The sequence below is a fragment of the Macaca nemestrina genome, chromosome 2 (genome assembly GCF_043159975.1).
Source record: "Macaca nemestrina isolate mMacNem1 chromosome 2, mMacNem.hap1, whole genome shotgun sequence".
NCBI classification, from domain to species: Eukaryota; Metazoa; Chordata; class Mammalia; order Primates; family Cercopithecidae; genus Macaca; species Macaca nemestrina.
The window spans coordinates 23,631,387-23,648,673 of NC_092126.1; the positions used below are offsets into that span (position 1 = coordinate 23,631,387).

General features: G+C 36.0%; 1 protein-coding gene across 14 annotated transcripts in view; it reads left to right on the forward strand.

Annotated features, from left to right (window-relative positions):
- LOC105488927 (thyroid hormone receptor beta) overlaps positions 1-17,287 on the forward strand; it is a 381,615-nt gene that overhangs the window by 73,073 nt on the left and 291,255 nt on the right. The window lies entirely within an intron of this gene.

Consider the following 17,287-nt stretch of genomic DNA (forward strand, 5'->3'; position numbering starts at 1 on the left):
ATTTAGCTGGGAATATCAGAAATCCAAAATAAAGGGAAGTAAAAGGGAGTTTATTTTTCTCATGTAAAGTTCAGAGGCAGGCAGTGCAGGGCTGATACGGCTTTTTCCACTCACCTCCACCTCCAAAACAGGGTTGGAAAATGACAACTCTCCCATAATTATTGCACCAATAAAACACATGCCCTCAGTCCAGATGACCACAATTCCCTGTTAGTGGGTCTTTTACTCTGGGAAATTATCCATCCAGGATAGTAAGTTTCCTAAATGACCACTTTTAATGAAAACTGTGATAGCATAGCACAGGCTTTGTGAACAATTAGATAGAATTTCAAACTTTTACATTTTTCTGAAGCTCCTCAAGCCTATTTAAATGTAAAATGAGTTATTTACTACTTTGTCCAATTTCCCTTTGTTTTTGAAAACTACATGAAATTATTTGTATAGTCGTTGGTTGAAGTAGTAAAGCAATTATGCACAGGAATAGATGAGACAGACACATAAATGCCGCTTTAACCACATTCTTGTTGATGGGGAAAAAGGAACACTAGACTAGGAATCAGATTAGCATGCACCTTGGAGCAAATCACTAAATGTCTTGGAAACTTCATCTCTTCACCTGTAAAATGGAGATGATAATGTAATCGGTGGACAGGGTGCTTTAGGGATAGGGTTCATTAAATGAGATGATAAAGCAAATATATTAGAAAACAAATTTCCACTACAAGCTACAGATATTTTATCTCCATTAATTTAATTAATAGCACATCGTCATTTTATGTTGTAATCAAGGCAATTCACTATGCTTAGTTCTGAAGTGTCCATGCATTAAAATAATCAATGATGGAGATTCTGTCCATTTTGCAAGCTTTTCTCTCTGGGCATGGGTGCCTTGGCAGGGTCCTGGATGGCACTTCCTGTGGAAACTCATAAATATAACCTATTGGATTAGTAAAGCCTGAAGACTTGGGAGATGTATAAGGGAAGGAAAGACATTATAATGACAGCCAACACATGAGTCCTCAGTGCTAGGGCCCTGGGTTAGTACTTTTTCCTGCTTTAATCTCTTTTCACCTGCACCAGAGCCCTGTGAACAAAGCATTATTATTAGACTCCTTTACAGGAGAGGAAACAAGCCTTAAGGAGGGCTTTTTTTTAATTTAACTTTTATTTCAGATTCAGGGGTACACGTAAAGTTTATTATGTAGGTAAACTTCTTCCATGGGGGTTTGTTGTAAAGATTATTTCATCACCCAGCTACTAAGCCTAGTGCACATTAGTTATTTTTCCTGATCCTCTCCCTCCTCCCACCCTACACCCTCCAATAGGCCCAATGTCTGTTGTTCCCCTCTATATGTCCACATGCTCTTATAATTTAGCTCCCACTTATAAGTGAGAACATGAAGTATTTGACTTTCCATTCCTGCCTTAGTTTGCTAAGGATAATAGCCTCCAGCTCCATCCATGTTCCTGCAAAGGACATGACCTCATTCTTTTTTATGGCTGCATGGTATTCCATGGTGTATATGTACCACGTTTTCTTTTTCCAGTCTACAGTTGATGGGCATTTAGGTTGATTTTATGTCTTTGCTATTGTGAATAGTGCTGCAGTGAACATACAGGTGCATGTGTCTTTATGATAGAATGATTTATATTCCTTCTGGTATATACCCAGTGATAGAATTGCTGGGTTGAGTGGTATTTCTGTTTTTAGGTCTTTGAGAAATGACCACACTTTCTTCCACAATGGTTGAAGTAATTTACATTCCCACCGACAGTGCATGTGTTCCTTTTACTCTGCAATCTTGCGAGCATCTGTTATTTTTTGACTTTTTAGTAACAGCCATTCTGACAGGTGTGAGATGGTGTCTCATTGTGGTTTTGATTTGGAATTTCTCTAATGATCAGTGATGTTGAGCTTTTTTATCATATGCTTGTTGGCCATATGTATGTCTCCTTTTGAAAATTGTCTGTTCATGTCCTTTGCTTACTTCTTAAAGAGGTTCCTGACTTGTGGAAGTTTCATAGAAAGTAGAACAGCTGAGGTTGAATCCAACACACTTCTGACCCTGTGCTGGTACTTCAGGTGCTCACCATGAACTTCAGCACTGATTAAACAAAGCCACACAGAAGATTAGAGAGCATTCATTCCAGAGATAATCCCGCAGCCAGGGCTGGACTACGTGGATGTGTGTCCTGGGTAGTTCTTCAAAAGGGCCCCACACTCAGTTGGCTGCTCTACTGCTTCCACCTTGAAGTCCTTAATTGCTTCTGAGCAAATGGCCCCATATTTTTATTTTTCACTGGACCTCACAGATATTGCTGGTCCTGGGAGACACTGAGGTAGCATGTGTAAGAGAAAAAGAAAGGAGGAACTAACATTTGCTAAGTACTATGACATGCCAGGCATGAATTTATGCATTTTTATACCCATTGACTGAATTCACTTCTAGAAAAACTCTAGCAGATAAATAAGTTCATTGCTTTATAGAGAAACAGGTTCTCAGAGAGGCCAAGTAACTTGTATTGGTTACACAGCTAGGAAGAGGTGGATCTGAGATTCAGGGCCGTCAGTGCTCTTATTCTTTTAATCCCTCCAGGCTGTGCCATGGTTGAGATAATAAATACCTACTCTTCCTGGGGGTATTATAATGAGGCAATTTTCCACCTCTGCAGAAATACATTAAATATTATCACAGGTATATAGTTTACAACAATGTAGAGTTGCTGTCTGCAAAACTTATTCCCGGTTGAGACTGACCTAATGAAAGATTCTCAAAGATAGAAGCCGTGATATATAAATATGACCAAGTTCTTTCAGAATTACTGGACAAAGGACTATGCAATGTTATTTTTATAAGCTAATTGCATCAAGGTTCTTAAATCTCTGCAGAGCAATGAACTAGGAGTCCAGGGAACTGAATTCTATTTTTAACTTTAAGTAACCTTGGCTAAGTCATTTGGCTTCTCTGAGTCTCAAATAGGAATCGAAAGGGGAGGATCCAAAGCCATAGTAAAAAGGTTTTTTATCATAACTGAACCCTAAATAGAATTTTTTTATGCCCAGGGCAGGAAGCCTGGATTGGCTTTCCATCTGTAGAGAGGTCCTTAAGTGAGAGGAAGGATAGGAATAAGAATAGAGGAGGGATCTTTTATCTCAATGCCCTGAAAGGTCTTTGCTGGGCCAGTTTTCTCACCTGTCCATGGGCCTTTAGCTGTCTGCCTCCAGTAGCTGGGGTTGCTGACCTGGGATAGCAGTGAGCCTGCCACCAAGCTGCAGAGATAGTACAGGGTACTCAGTGAAAAGGGAAGAAGGGAGAAAGCTCTAAATTTAGCCAATATTCCCAATATTTCTCAAACATGAATTAACTCTTTTGTTTTCTTTTTATTTCGATGCCCTATGGGCAAAGACCCGGTGGCCATGTCCTAGCTATTGCTCTAAGATTGATTAGGAGTGGTTTCACAGTCATGAGTCCAGGCTCAGCTGACAAGAATGCCCATGATTTATAAGTGACGTCTGTCCTGGGCACTGCAGGTATGGGGGAGGGTGATAGATGTGCCTCGTATCTCGTCTATTAGATATTCACCATTCTAGATTAAGGTAGACTTTCCAGAAATATTTGTTGGATAACTGAACAGCCATTACTGTCAGTGGTAAATGTGTTGTACCTATGAGAAAAAAAATGTGGTCCCAAAAGTTGGCTAAGAAGTTTCCAGCTAATTTAGGGCATTGCCCTATATAAGTGAAAAACATTTATATTTCTGTTGATTTCTCAGCATGTGGATCACAGAATATTTGTATTAGAATTACATAATAAGCTTGGTTAAAGTACAGATTCCTGGGCCTCACCCTACTTATTTACAATATCTTTGGAGGGTAAGGCCTAGGAATCTGTATTTTCACAAATGTCCTTAGTAATTGGGGATGGGGGTGTGCCTGTGAGGTGAAGTGGGAGAACCATTGCTTTGTAAGACTGGGTAAGAAAAATTACATTTTTTAAATCGGCCATATTTTCATTTATCATATTATAATCTAAACGAGGAATGAGCACCGTTTGAAAAGTGAATTCCAGTAGGGGTTCATAAAATACCAATACTTTGATTAAATAAATTCTTCAGTGTTAAGTAGGGGTGGGAGTCTACATAAACAAAACTTGAGGCCTAGATAAACAAAGCTTAAGGCAAAAAAAGTATTTTAAAAGTCTTATGGTCATAGCTTATTCAACCAAGTAACACTAGGCGAGGTTACAGAAAAACAGGTTTTTTTTGTTTTTGTTTTTTGTTTTTTTTAATGCATATACCCTTGACATGTGAGTGTGCACATAAATGTGCAAACCACGAAAGGGGAACAGGGTTGCAGACTACTATAAAAATAGCTGAAAGGTAGAATCTGCTTTAAGCAAGGATCATCTTCTGGGAGATAATTAAACAACACTAAGTTGATATGGGAGGAGGAAGGAAGGAAAAAGATTAAGACAAATATTTAGAAGGCCTTAGAAGAGGTACTCCAACTCAAACAAATTGTCACATGAGAGCAGGACAGTATTGTTGAAAGCACATAGACTTTGGGCCAGGCAACCTGGGTTTGAATGTGACTCTGCCACTTGACTAGTCCTCTGATTGATTACAGATAATGATTGAATTACTTAATCCCTCTAGATCCCCATTTCCTCATTTGTGAATCTGAATAAGGATAGAACTAACTCAACCAGTGGCACAAGTGACTATGAGAGTTAAGAAGGAAGACAAACATAAAGTGCCGGCATGTGATAAGTTCTCAATCAATGACATTTGTGGGAGAGAAGTCAAAGCTAGAATGACTTTCCCTTTTGAAGTATAGCTAATCAATATAGTTATTGCAACGTGGAAACATTTTCTTGTGAGAGCATGTGCAAAGTTCACCAAGGCTCAGTTGCTTATACCTGAGGAATGCCTACTTAACCCTAAACTTACTAATACACTAACATTATATCAGTGATTATGAGATATCATTAGAGAAGGCACATTCCAAGGTCATCATACATCAATCGTCCTAAAAGGTCTTTGATACAGAAATAGCTAAATCCCTAGTGACATATCTTGCAAACACAGTAGTTGGAAACCGTTTCATAAGTTTCTTATCTTCAATGATATTTTAAAATCAAGAAGTCAAAGACTTAAGTACTGTTTGTGGGAGTTCTGGAATCAGAAGCCCAGGCAGGAACAATGCATTGTGGCACTGACAGCCTGGACTTCCTTATTTATTTTACATCATTATTCTGTTCTCTCAAGCATACTTGCATAAATACACAATTATATGTATTTAATGAATTTACTCTTAAACAGCTGTAGAAAATGTGCTTTATTAATAGGGGGGCATCCAATCAGATAAAGCAGTCATATTGCATGTGTGTGTCTGTGTGTGTGTGTTGGTTTAAAATTTCATGAGTCAATGGAGGATAAATATGCATAAATGAAAATATATTTAAGAGCTGCCTTTTGAGCCTGTAAAAACTACTTTTCTTTCTGACACAAAAGAAATATCTGCTTTCTTACATTAAAAAATTATTGGGCAAATTGAGTCCATGTTCACAAACATTAACTTCTAAAGCAAAGCAGTTAGAAATAAACTCTATCTAGTCTATTGAGTCTCAAAATTCAGCCCATTATCTGACTGGGGAGCGTTTTAGAATGCAGATTCCTAGGCTCACCTTAGGAGATTGATTCTGTGGGTCTGGAGCAGGGCCTAGAAATCTGCATTTTTAACAACCCAAAGTGACTCTGATCCGAGTGGTCTAAGTATCAGAATTTCAGAAGCTGCATTTTATCCCTTCTAGCCTGAATGGTTCATTCAGGGATAGAACGAGGTTAATAGGTTGCTTGATTAATATAGAATTAGAGCAGAGGAATAGACTTTTCTGAAGGGAATCCTATATGAAACCAAAAGCAGCACCTGTTAAACAACTGGATTAGTCTTTTATAAACAGAGCACTTTATACGTTGGACAGACTCCAAGGATTCTTGCCCTTGTTCCTCCTTTTTAATCCCTTTTACTGTTCATTAGTACTTCATCCTACAAGTGCAGTTCCTGAAAAGCAGCTCCCAGTGACGTTTAGGGTCACTTGGAGCCCTTTAAGATATCTTCATCCCATCAGGGAGCCATTTACACATATTGCCCTGGAGAAGGCTTCTACTGGCTACAGTATTCTATTCTGTGTGACTTCCTGATAGCGGATACTGGCTACTCTGTATTCAAGTATCTCTTCTTCTCAACTTATATCCCTGTGTCTTTTGTTGTATCTACTCGTTACAGGTCCTTGACTCCATATGAAAGCACTCAGGGGGAAAAATTTGAAAGTATGTTTACATAAGGCAGTATTATTAACATACTTTTTTATTTTCCTCAAGGTCATTGACGTGAAATTTCACAATTGCACTCTTGAATATACAACATAATTATATTATGTAACAACTCTTCTGAAACAGTTTGGATTTCAAATTTCCATTCCATGAGCACCATGAATACCTATTCATACTTGTTGGATCATGAGTCTAGATTAGTGGTTCAGAAACTAAAGTCATTAAGTATTAACTGGGTCTGTCATACAAAATCCAGTAGAGTTCACTTATTAAGCAAGTATCAACTGAGTCTGTCTGGATCTGCATCAACTCAGTACGTTCACTTATTAAGTTAGGCTACTATCCATTCAGTATTTCCACAGCAAAAAGGCACAAAATACTTGAAAAATGTTTGAACTGTATAATTCTACTACTGTTGTTCCAGACTGCTGGAATCCCTTAATTTGAAATAAATATTTATGTTTATGGTTCTGTGAGAATGGCAGTCCTTTAATACCTTATAGTTTGGATTTCTTGAAATAATTTTTTTTTTTCTCAACTACATGTGCCATTGATTTCATTAAAAATGGTTCGGTAACAGTCCAGTAACAAAAGTAGCTTCTGTGGTGTTGAGAACCAGACCTTTTCCTTTGAAATAAAAACAAGTATTTATCCAAAACTAGGCAATAACAGTTAACTTGATTAGGGAGCACTAAATTTATTGTAGAGTCAATCCTACGAAATCAAAAGGGGATAGATTCCTTAGGGACTCTTGCCTGATAAGATTTTTACCCTGTTTGCAAGCTAACAAATTAGCTTGTCTCGTTTCATCAATGATGGCAGAAAGAATATATGATATTCTTGGATCAGATATGAAGGAGAGTTTGTTAGTCACAGCAATAGCAGTAGCTGGAGTATCAGCATTTCCCTATGCCTGTTCCCCGAGTCCCAATTCCCACAAGGTAATGCACAGAGATCCAGGGAACCCCTGTACATGCAGCAAGTTGCATTACTGGAAGGGACCCTGAGCTTACCAAACCCGAATCTTTTATAATGGGATGTTTAAGTAGGCCTTGCCTTTGATGCAGCAAGAGACTGTCTCTATCCTTCAAGTTTCTTCACTATCCTTCAAGTTTCTTCACTACACATTTTTGGAAAGCTGCTCTGGAACAAGGCAGTCAGAACCTCTATTCACAAGATGTGCAGAAACTTGAAAGACCGGTAGAAACTTGCCCACCAAAAATGCCATGGAAACTACTGTGTTTTCGAACACATTAACTTGAGCCTTTTAGAGATGAGTTTCAGCTAATGCCATTTCATTTTAGACATTTTTATTGGCTAACAGTTTTCTAGGAAATCACTTTTTCTACCAGAATGGGCACCATTTATTAAGATTACTAATAATACAATATTCATGAAAATATTTTTCTTTATTTTCCTCTTAATATAATGAACCTCTCTCCAGAATACAGCTGAAGAGATGTTTTATATTTTACCCCTTTAAGTGATCTTTTAGTATAGGAATTACGTGGCTGCTGCAGATTTAGGTATTCTAAAAGACAAAATTCAAAACTGAATTCTCTGGGAACATTGAAGCATATCCTGAAGCAGCAATATTTTTGTTTGTATATTTTTAAAAATATCTTGTAATTTGGCTATGTCTGGATGGCTAAGGAAAAGATTTTATTTAACTTTTTTTCGTCTGAATTATCACACAAGTGTTTAAGCATATTTTCCCTTGATTGTATTGTAGAGCTTTTAAGACATAGATATGTTCTGTTTGTTTAACATGCCTGGAAGGACTCAAGAAGGAGAACAAATAAATATGTTCTTACCATTAACTTTGGACTTCTGCCGAATTGACTTTGTCAAGTAAATTTGACATGCTTAACACTGGGAGTGATTATTTACCGTCTTCTGAATCAAGACAAAGAATTCACAGTCAGATTTTTGTTCTTGGAAACAGATTTTCTCTTTTAAAAGATGTGTTTTTGTGGCTGTATATTATGTTTCAGTTATGCAGTGTCTTTCCTGAATTCCCTCTTTGCACCAGTGCCATTGCTATCAGGGTGAAATTGATGGAATGCACTGTTTCCATCTGCTTACACAAGTGAATTGCTACTCTCTATATATCCATTTGAAACATAACTGAAAATGCCAATATACTATGGGGGTCCAATTTTTTAACTATGGAGTCAGGCTTAATTAACGGTAACAAACTCATGTGATTTTTATCTTTCTTGTTTTGTAGAATTAATAGGTCATTGGTTTTCTGTCCTTGTGATAGTTTGCTCAGAATGATGGTTCCCAGTTTCATTTATGTCCCTACAAAGGACATGAACTCATCCTTTTTTATGGCTGTATAGTATTCCATGGTGTATGTTGTCACTCGTAGGTGGGAATTGAACAATGAGAATGCTTGGACACAGGATGGGGAACATCACACACCGGGGCCTGTTGTGGGGTGGGGGAGAGGAAGCGGGGAGGGATAGCATTAGGAGATATACCTAATGTAAATGACGAGTTAATGGGTGCAGCACACCAATATGGCCCATGTATACATATGTAACAAACCTGCACATTGCACACATGTACCCTAGAACTTAAAGTGTAATACAAAAAATCAGAGATGAAAAAAAGAATAGGTCAGTATTTTTAATTTCAGTTGTGAGTATTAAGACTGTTATCGATTGGCATTTGGATTTCTTTATTTTACTAAATATATGTGGCAAATGCTGCTGCCAATACTTAAATATAAACATATTCTCCCTTTTTTGAATCCCCAAAAAGTTTACCACATAGAATTCTTTGAAGAGAATTAGAATGTGGACATATTTTTGGGAGGCCACCCTTCAGCCCACTACACCGATCCTGAGCAACTTTTTAACCTCATACTGTAACACAAGAATGTTTTCATTTTATTAAAATTATTTGCAAATATATTTTCAAATTGTCCTTAATATTTGCTACATTAATGGATGCATCACAATGATCACTTCAGAAATTGTCTATTTAAAATAATATTGCAATAAACATTTTTGTGTATAAAGCTGTTCTTCCATATTTTGAGATTGTTTCCCCCTGCATTTTTAGAAGTGAGTTCAGTGGGCCAGAGGGTTGTACCAACTTACAATCCACTGGTAACGTAAGAAAGCCTGCTTAACAGATCCTTTGTATTTAAAGTTTTTTTGGTAAATCGATAAGTGGAAAAATGGTATATTATTTTAATTTGTATTTCTAAGAGCATTAATAAGATTAGATGTTTTCTCATATATTTTAAATGGAATATTATTCATTTTTAAAATTTTCTGTATCCTCTGACCAATTATCTATTGGCTAATGCTTTTTAAAAATATCTTAATAATCTCGTATGAACTTTAGATTGTAAAAATAGTGACATTTTAAAATTTATGCTGTGAATGTTTTTCTGAGTCGGTGGTTTGCTCTCGAATTTGATAATTTGTGATAATTTGATAATTTGGGGTTTTGACAAATGTAAATATCCCTATTCATTTATGTTGGGATGCTTTATTTTTATTTATGTTTTTTTATTATTATACTTTGAGTTCTAGGGTACATGTGCACAACGTGCAGGTTTATTACATATGTATACATGTGCCATGTTGGTGTGCTACACCCATTAACTCATCATTTACATTAGGTATATCTCCTAATGCTATCCCTACTCCCACCCCCTCCCCACAATAGGCCCTGGTGTGTGATGTTCCCCTTCCTGTGTCCAAGTGATCTCATTTTTCAATTCCTACCTATGAGTGAGAACATGCGGTGTTTGGTTTTCTGTCCTTGCAATAGTTTGCTGAGAATGATGGTTTCCAGCTGCATCCATGTCCCTACCAAGGACACAAAGTCATCCTTTTTTATGGCTGCATAGTATTCCATGGTGTATATGTGCCACATTTTCTTAATCCAGTCTGTCACTGATGGACATTTGGGTTGATTCCAAGTCTTTGCTATTGTGAATAGTGCTGCAATAAACATACGTGTGCATGTGTCTTTATAGCAGCATGATTTATAATCCTTTGGGTATATCCCCAGTAATGGGATGACTGGGTCAAATGGTATTTCTAGTTCTAGATCCTTGAGGAATCGCCACACTGTTTTCCACAATGGTTGAACTAGTTTACAGTCCCACCAACAGTATAAAAGTGTTCCTATTTCTCCACATCCTCTCCAGCACCTGTTGTTTCCTGATTTTTTAATGATTGCCATTCTAACTGGTGTGAGATGGTATCTCATTGTGGTTTTGATTTGCATTTCTCTGATGGCGAGTGATGATGAGCATTTTTTCATGTGTCTGTTGGGATGCTTTATTGAGGTTTTCCTTTGTATTTCTCCCACTGCCAGAGTAGAAGAATATGAGAAAATCCTCCTATACTTGGAGAGCAAGTCCATTTAATTTTCTCCTAACTTTGTTTGGTAACTCTTTAATCCATCTGTACTTTTATTTTGATATATGAAGAGAAGTGAGATAACTTTTTCCAAACTTTTCCCAGCCTCCTAAGCAATTATCTCAAAATCATCATTATTGAATAATCCATCTCTTTACTGTTGATTTGTGATGGTTTCTTTATAATTTTTTAAAGCTTCTTGTGTAAACTGAGTTTTATTTGGAGGACATATATTTTATTGAATTTATCTATTTTCGGTCAATATGAGAGACTAAAATTATTGAAATTTTAAGATATGTTTTAATATATAAGCAAATCAGGTCATGAAGTTTTCATTTGTCTCTAAATCAGATAAGACTTTTGTTTAAATAAAATGCTGTCATCCATGTTATAAAAGCAAATTAGCTAGCATATGGATTATCTTGCCAATACTTAATATCAGTCTTTATTGCTATAAATTAGCACTAATATTTTTTAATAACTCATAAAGGAGTACTCTATACATGTCATATTTGTATCTTTCGCTCTCCTGCACCTATCCTGTCTCCAAATTCATTGCTAAATAATACACTATATTTAGAAATATCATGAAAACTTGATTTGACAAAAACTCTTTGAGGGTGCTGATTTCTTTTCTCCCTCAGCCACAGTAATGACCTGATGCTGCTCAACTGATCAGATTCCTGCATTCTGATTTGGTAATTTCGATCAGGGTTTCTCAACCTTGGCACTGTTGATATATGGGGTTAAATAATTCTCTGTTTTATCCTACACGTTGTAGGATGTTTAGTAATATCCCCCACTAGTTTCCAGTAGCACCATCCTCTTTCCCCACTCCCTCCCTACCCCTAGTGTGACAACCAAAAAATGTTCCCAGATATTGCCAAATGTCTCTTGTGGGACAAAACTGCCCCTGCTGAGAATTATTGATTCCGATAAAAGTAGTCAGGCAGCATGTAGCATAATAAATTTAACTTTTATTCATTTATTATTATTATTTATAATCTTAGTAATACAATCAGGGTAGATCTAGAGCCTTCCAAGTAATTGCACCATGATCCACTATCACTGGGCTCAAAAAAAATTAACCCCAGGGCATTCTGCTTTGCCATGTGATTTAAATATGACCATAGTAAGAACAGTGACATTATGATTGCTCAAAGTAAAACATCTCAGAGATCTCTTTTGGCTCACCTATCCCTACTTAACCTATACCGATGATAAATTTGGAAAGTTGTCAATTTGATAACCATATGGGTACATGCAAATGAATTATGCCCTGAATTTTAATCTAATGTTTTTTGATATTGAGAAAATGGCCCAAATTCTAAGACCATCATTCTTTCAATCATCTTGCCTTTGACTTTAGCGTATAACCATGGCTGTCTGAGCCAGTTAGCTCAGAGGGGTTTTACAAGATGATAATGAGGCCGATGTTGCAGTTTCAATTAGCTTCACAGAAGAAAAACCCGGCTTCACAGCAGCAGACTGAACTGCTAACCCCAGCCACCACGCTCAGCCAATGGCCAAAAGAAAGATGAGAACAGAGAATGTTGCCGACTCAGCACTCCCAGGACCATTTAGCCTGGACAAGTAAAGGTCATATCTCTTTGATGATGATGAACCATCCGCATTATATTCCTACACCAATTCACTGCAGAAACACAAAATGAAGAGTACTCTCTAAATCAGAGCTCCTTTTATAGCCAACATAGATCATTGAGGCAAAGACTTTTTTTTCTAAATTTTTTTATGAATTAACAAATAGGATAGCTGCAGTTTTAGAAGGTATTTAAATAACTTTTGTTTTTGAATTTGCAGTATTAACCATACCTTTGAAGTAAGTACATTTTGTCCACTCATGAAATTATTTCCTAACAGTTCACGTAAAGGAATGGGTCAAATGAGCATAAATTTGCCTGCCATTATGTAAATATAATGGCTCATCAGGTAATTTTCTTCACTGAAATGGGAAGACTTGTGTAAGTGTTGAAATGGAGATTGAAATTTACTTGCATTTAATATTTGTTTTTTATTGTCAAAGGGGTATTTACAGGGATCCCTGGGACAAATTTTCCTAATAGTAATTTATGTGTTATACAAAATGTAGCGACCTTGGAAACATGGCTCTCTGCATCTATTTTTTATTCCAAAGATTGTACTCAGTTCTGCTTTTGGAATATTTGCATTGTTCCTGCTGACCTACCTGCATAGGATTCAATGGATACCCATGGAACTAGGCCAATTTGGTTTACAGTCTCAATTTCAAATTAAGACACATTTGCTTCTATTTACCTCTGGTCTTTGAATTTTGATCATACTCATCCAATCACAAGTCACATTTTCCCAGTAGGGAGCTTCTGGAGCTTAATATTATTTATCTAATGATTTTCCTTTCTCATTGCTTTCTAAACTTTTCCTCTGGCTTATCAAGAAATGCATAGGAATTTTACCAACAGTGTTGGTAGTATATTCTGGTGATAAATAGATATTCAGTTTCAGGCTCTTCTATTCAAAATGTATTCATCAAAATGCAATCAACTTTAGTAACCTATGGAGAAAATAGCTTTTAGAAATTGGTGTTTACCTCACCTCATCAAAGATCTGCTTAACACATTGAAATAATCTGAGTGAATATCAATAGGTAAACCAGACAGATTGAGCCTTGAATGCAAGAATGTCTGCAGATGTTTCCATGGACTGCTTCTTACCCAATGAATTCAGGAACATGTGGGATCCTGGCTTTCAGGTTTGTTTGTTTGTTTTTTAATTATCTTCTACAGTTGTAGCTGCATGGGTACCACATTTTCCCAACTGCTTCTTTGCTAGCATTGTGTTCAGAATCTCGTGTTTCAAAATGAATGATGTTCTCCTCGTTTTAAAAATCCTAATATTTTTCAAGTGTTTCTGTGTGGCAGGTACTGTGCTAAGCACTTTTATGGATTAGTTCATTTAGTTAATTTAATTTTACAGTGACCCTATGGCATACACTAGCTACTGTAATTCTCCTTGTACAGCTAAGGAAACTGAGGGGTAGAAGTTAGTCAGAGGCCCAGGATAATACTGCTGATACTAACACATGAAAGAGCCAGAACGTGATTTAGTTCTGTATGAATCCAGAGACCATATTCTTAACTGCTATGCTATATTGCCTCCCAGAAGTCATTATCACAAAGGGCTTGTGTTATTTTTTATTTCCAAGAATAACATAATTTTATTTCTTCATCACACTTAATTAAAAACAAATAAAAATGATACCCAAGTATCTTTCATATCAACCAAACCAGGACTCCTATAGAGTGGAGCCTGTCTGTGCAAATTTAACTTACAGTGAGGCCTTTATCTTTAGTTTTCCTGGGTTTAAATCTGTAGCCAGGGATTTGTTCATGTTTTGAGTCATCGTATTTCACTCCCTATGACATTTCGGGTACTTAAAACATGTTCAATGATGTTTTGAAGAATGGAATTTCCACCACTTCCTTTAGAAGACTATAAATAAAAAATGATAGAAAGTGTCAAACTGTAATTACATTGAGGGTTTTACTAACCTCGCAAACCACAAGAATGAAATACCAAAAAACATTTTTTCAACTGCCACCATCAAAATCTCATTTGCTGATTCCATTTTTGCAGCATTGATGGAAGTAATCCAGTTAGGCTGACATTTTTATAGAGGATAGTTTAATGTTCAAATAAGCCCTGTGTTATTTCACCATTTTTATTTTTTTATGGAAAGGTTTTTTTTTCTTCTGTAATGATTTGAACTGTGTTATAAAGTAAATGAAAATGTATCTTGTTGATTGGATTATGACTCCAGCAGACACATTTTAGTTGATGTAAAGGTCTTTGCCATAATCACAGTTGATGTTTACAAATATACACCTCCTTTAATTTTTAATGCTGATTATATTTCTTAAGGCATCTAATCACAGAAAATGTGTCAAAAAGGAAAGCTTGGTCTCAAACATATGCTTGGGTTTCTGTTAGCAGGAAACAAATGTCCAAATGTGATTGCATACCAACTCACACACATGCTCATGCACGTGCTCACACTTGCACTCAAGTATGGATCCAAGTGTGAACCTGGTGACACAGTGGCACTTAGAGCCAAAGACTAAACATATGTCGAAATTTGGTGTGATCACAACAGCAGAATGGTACAATATTGTTTCCTTCAGTCTGATGCAGGAAGAGAAGCCAAATGACAGTAAACCATAAAACAAATGTTACTCCCTTCTCAGAGTGTTATGTCTGAATAATTGAGTGAAAAATAAGACCAATTTGTTTCAGTCTGACTTTCTTGCCATTGGTAAATTGATGGATATATTTCTATTCACCTCTAAGAGAAAATAAGCTGACAAACCTCTAATGGTTGAGACATGTTACATAAAACTACTGATATTTAATAGTTTCTGCCCTATAGATCAAAATATATCTATCATTCATCAAAAAAATAGTATTAGCAAATTCAGTTGTTCAATCTGGCAGAATATTTATTGTATTCATTTTCTCCTTTTAGTATTTATTTCTAGCTGTACTTTTTAAAAGATGGCATACTTTTTTTTAGATGGCATACTTTTTAATCATATGAAAAGGCATAACTTTAAAGATGGACCTCACTCATACAAGCAACTTGTTCATGAGTCAAATATTTTCAATATATTTTATCCATGAATTCCCTCATGAATGCTCAAGATAGAGCAGTTGATCATCACTAGCAAATTTCACCAAAGATGAGAATTACAATTATTTCTGTATCCTTTGGTACCTTGGCTAATAGACAAGAGTAACAAGAAAAGCAAATGGTGGCCAAATAATAACTCCTCTAAGAAATCCTCCTATACCATGCTAGAAAGTTACAACAAGACAAAATGGCACATCGATTCACAGAATGAAAATGCCTTTGGGATAATCCAGTTCAATAGTTCTCAGTGACCCAGTAAAAGGGTCTAGATTCACATGAATAGGTTGCCATGAGCAGCAAGGTCTCTTGTATGCAATTTGTTTCTAGTGTTCAAAGTACTGAAATTAGCTAATTATTTCATTCTTTTATAAATTAAAATGGATTTGAAATTATCCTTTTAAAAATGTCACAGTAACTCAACAGAATTTCAAATCATAAAGAAGTGCAACATCAGCTGGTAGGTCTGTGTATTATATACACATCCCCTGGAAATATGCCTGGGAATGAATCGCGCATGAAAATATATGGGTAATATTTCTTACCAGAAAAAAAAATAGTTTGCAATATGTGGATTTAGGCACCTCCCACAGCCTTTCCCAGGATCAGCAGAGATTGCTGAATTCATAAACAGAAAGTTGACATGTACATGGAATCAGCAAAGGGTCGTATTCCTGAGGGACATTTCTCCAGGGCATGGTGGGGCCTGGAGAAATGCCTATGCCATCGCTAGAGGACACATTTTTCATAACCGGAGGCTTCTAGCTCATGAGCTCTGTGTTTTCTTCTTGTGGACGGTGCCCAACACCCACTGCCAAAGTTTGTTTTCTCAGCTCAGTTTATCTAAAGTGGCCATGCCCCAGAAGTTGGGCTTTTCTTTCTTTGAATGTGCTAATATCGTGGATTAAGCTCCATAGTTGGTCTTAGTCCAGTGGCTATTCCCATAGACCTAGAAGTGTTAACTTAATACCTCAATTGCAGGAGATTCTTATTCTTTTACATACTCACTTGTTATTTAGGTGGTTGAGGGGCACTTCACTGTTGCCCCACTTACCAAGAAATTAAAATCTAAATCTGATTCCAATTGTTTTGTTGCTGTTTTCAACTGCATGATTGTGATGTCTCTCTCTATTATTTAGTGGAGTACTCTTATACCAAATCTCACTTTTAACCTTATTTTATGTATCCCACTTTGTTATTTATCATTTGCTTAAGTATATAATCTTAACAGCTCTAAACTATTCTAGGGATAGAAAAACATGTGATCATCTCAATTTCTTTCTTTTTTTTTTTTTTTTTTAGAGTACAAGACAAACCTAACAAAGATGATACCAAACCCCTATAAATCAAACTCACAAGTTAAAAAAATTCCAAGTAAAATTCTGGCAAATTCAGTCTTGCAGACATTATAAACAATAACAAACCATGACCACAAGAGTGGATTCTTAAAAATGCAAGAAATTTTTACTACTAGAGAAATCTACTGTTACAATAGATGTTATCAATAGGTTAAATGAGAAAATTTCTATCATTTTTATAGGTGACCAAAGTACTTGATTTAATAATATACATTGCTGATAAAAACTCTTAATGCAACAAACATAGGTCAATTAGTTTAAAAAGATTCTGTTTTAAAAGATTAGATATCCACTTAATTATAAAATACTATATAAATTCAAAGTGAGAAATAAGGAATATAAATTAATGATAATTTTTCTCAAAAGTGTAGCAAATATAATGACAAGGAAAAAGAATTAGGTTATGTGATTAGGGAAGTGAAACAAATCTCTATTTGTCTGTACTGAAAATTTAAAAGAATCAACTGAAAAAAGCTATTAAAACTTTCAAGAGTTTAATATAGTATCTACTTAAAAATCAAAGT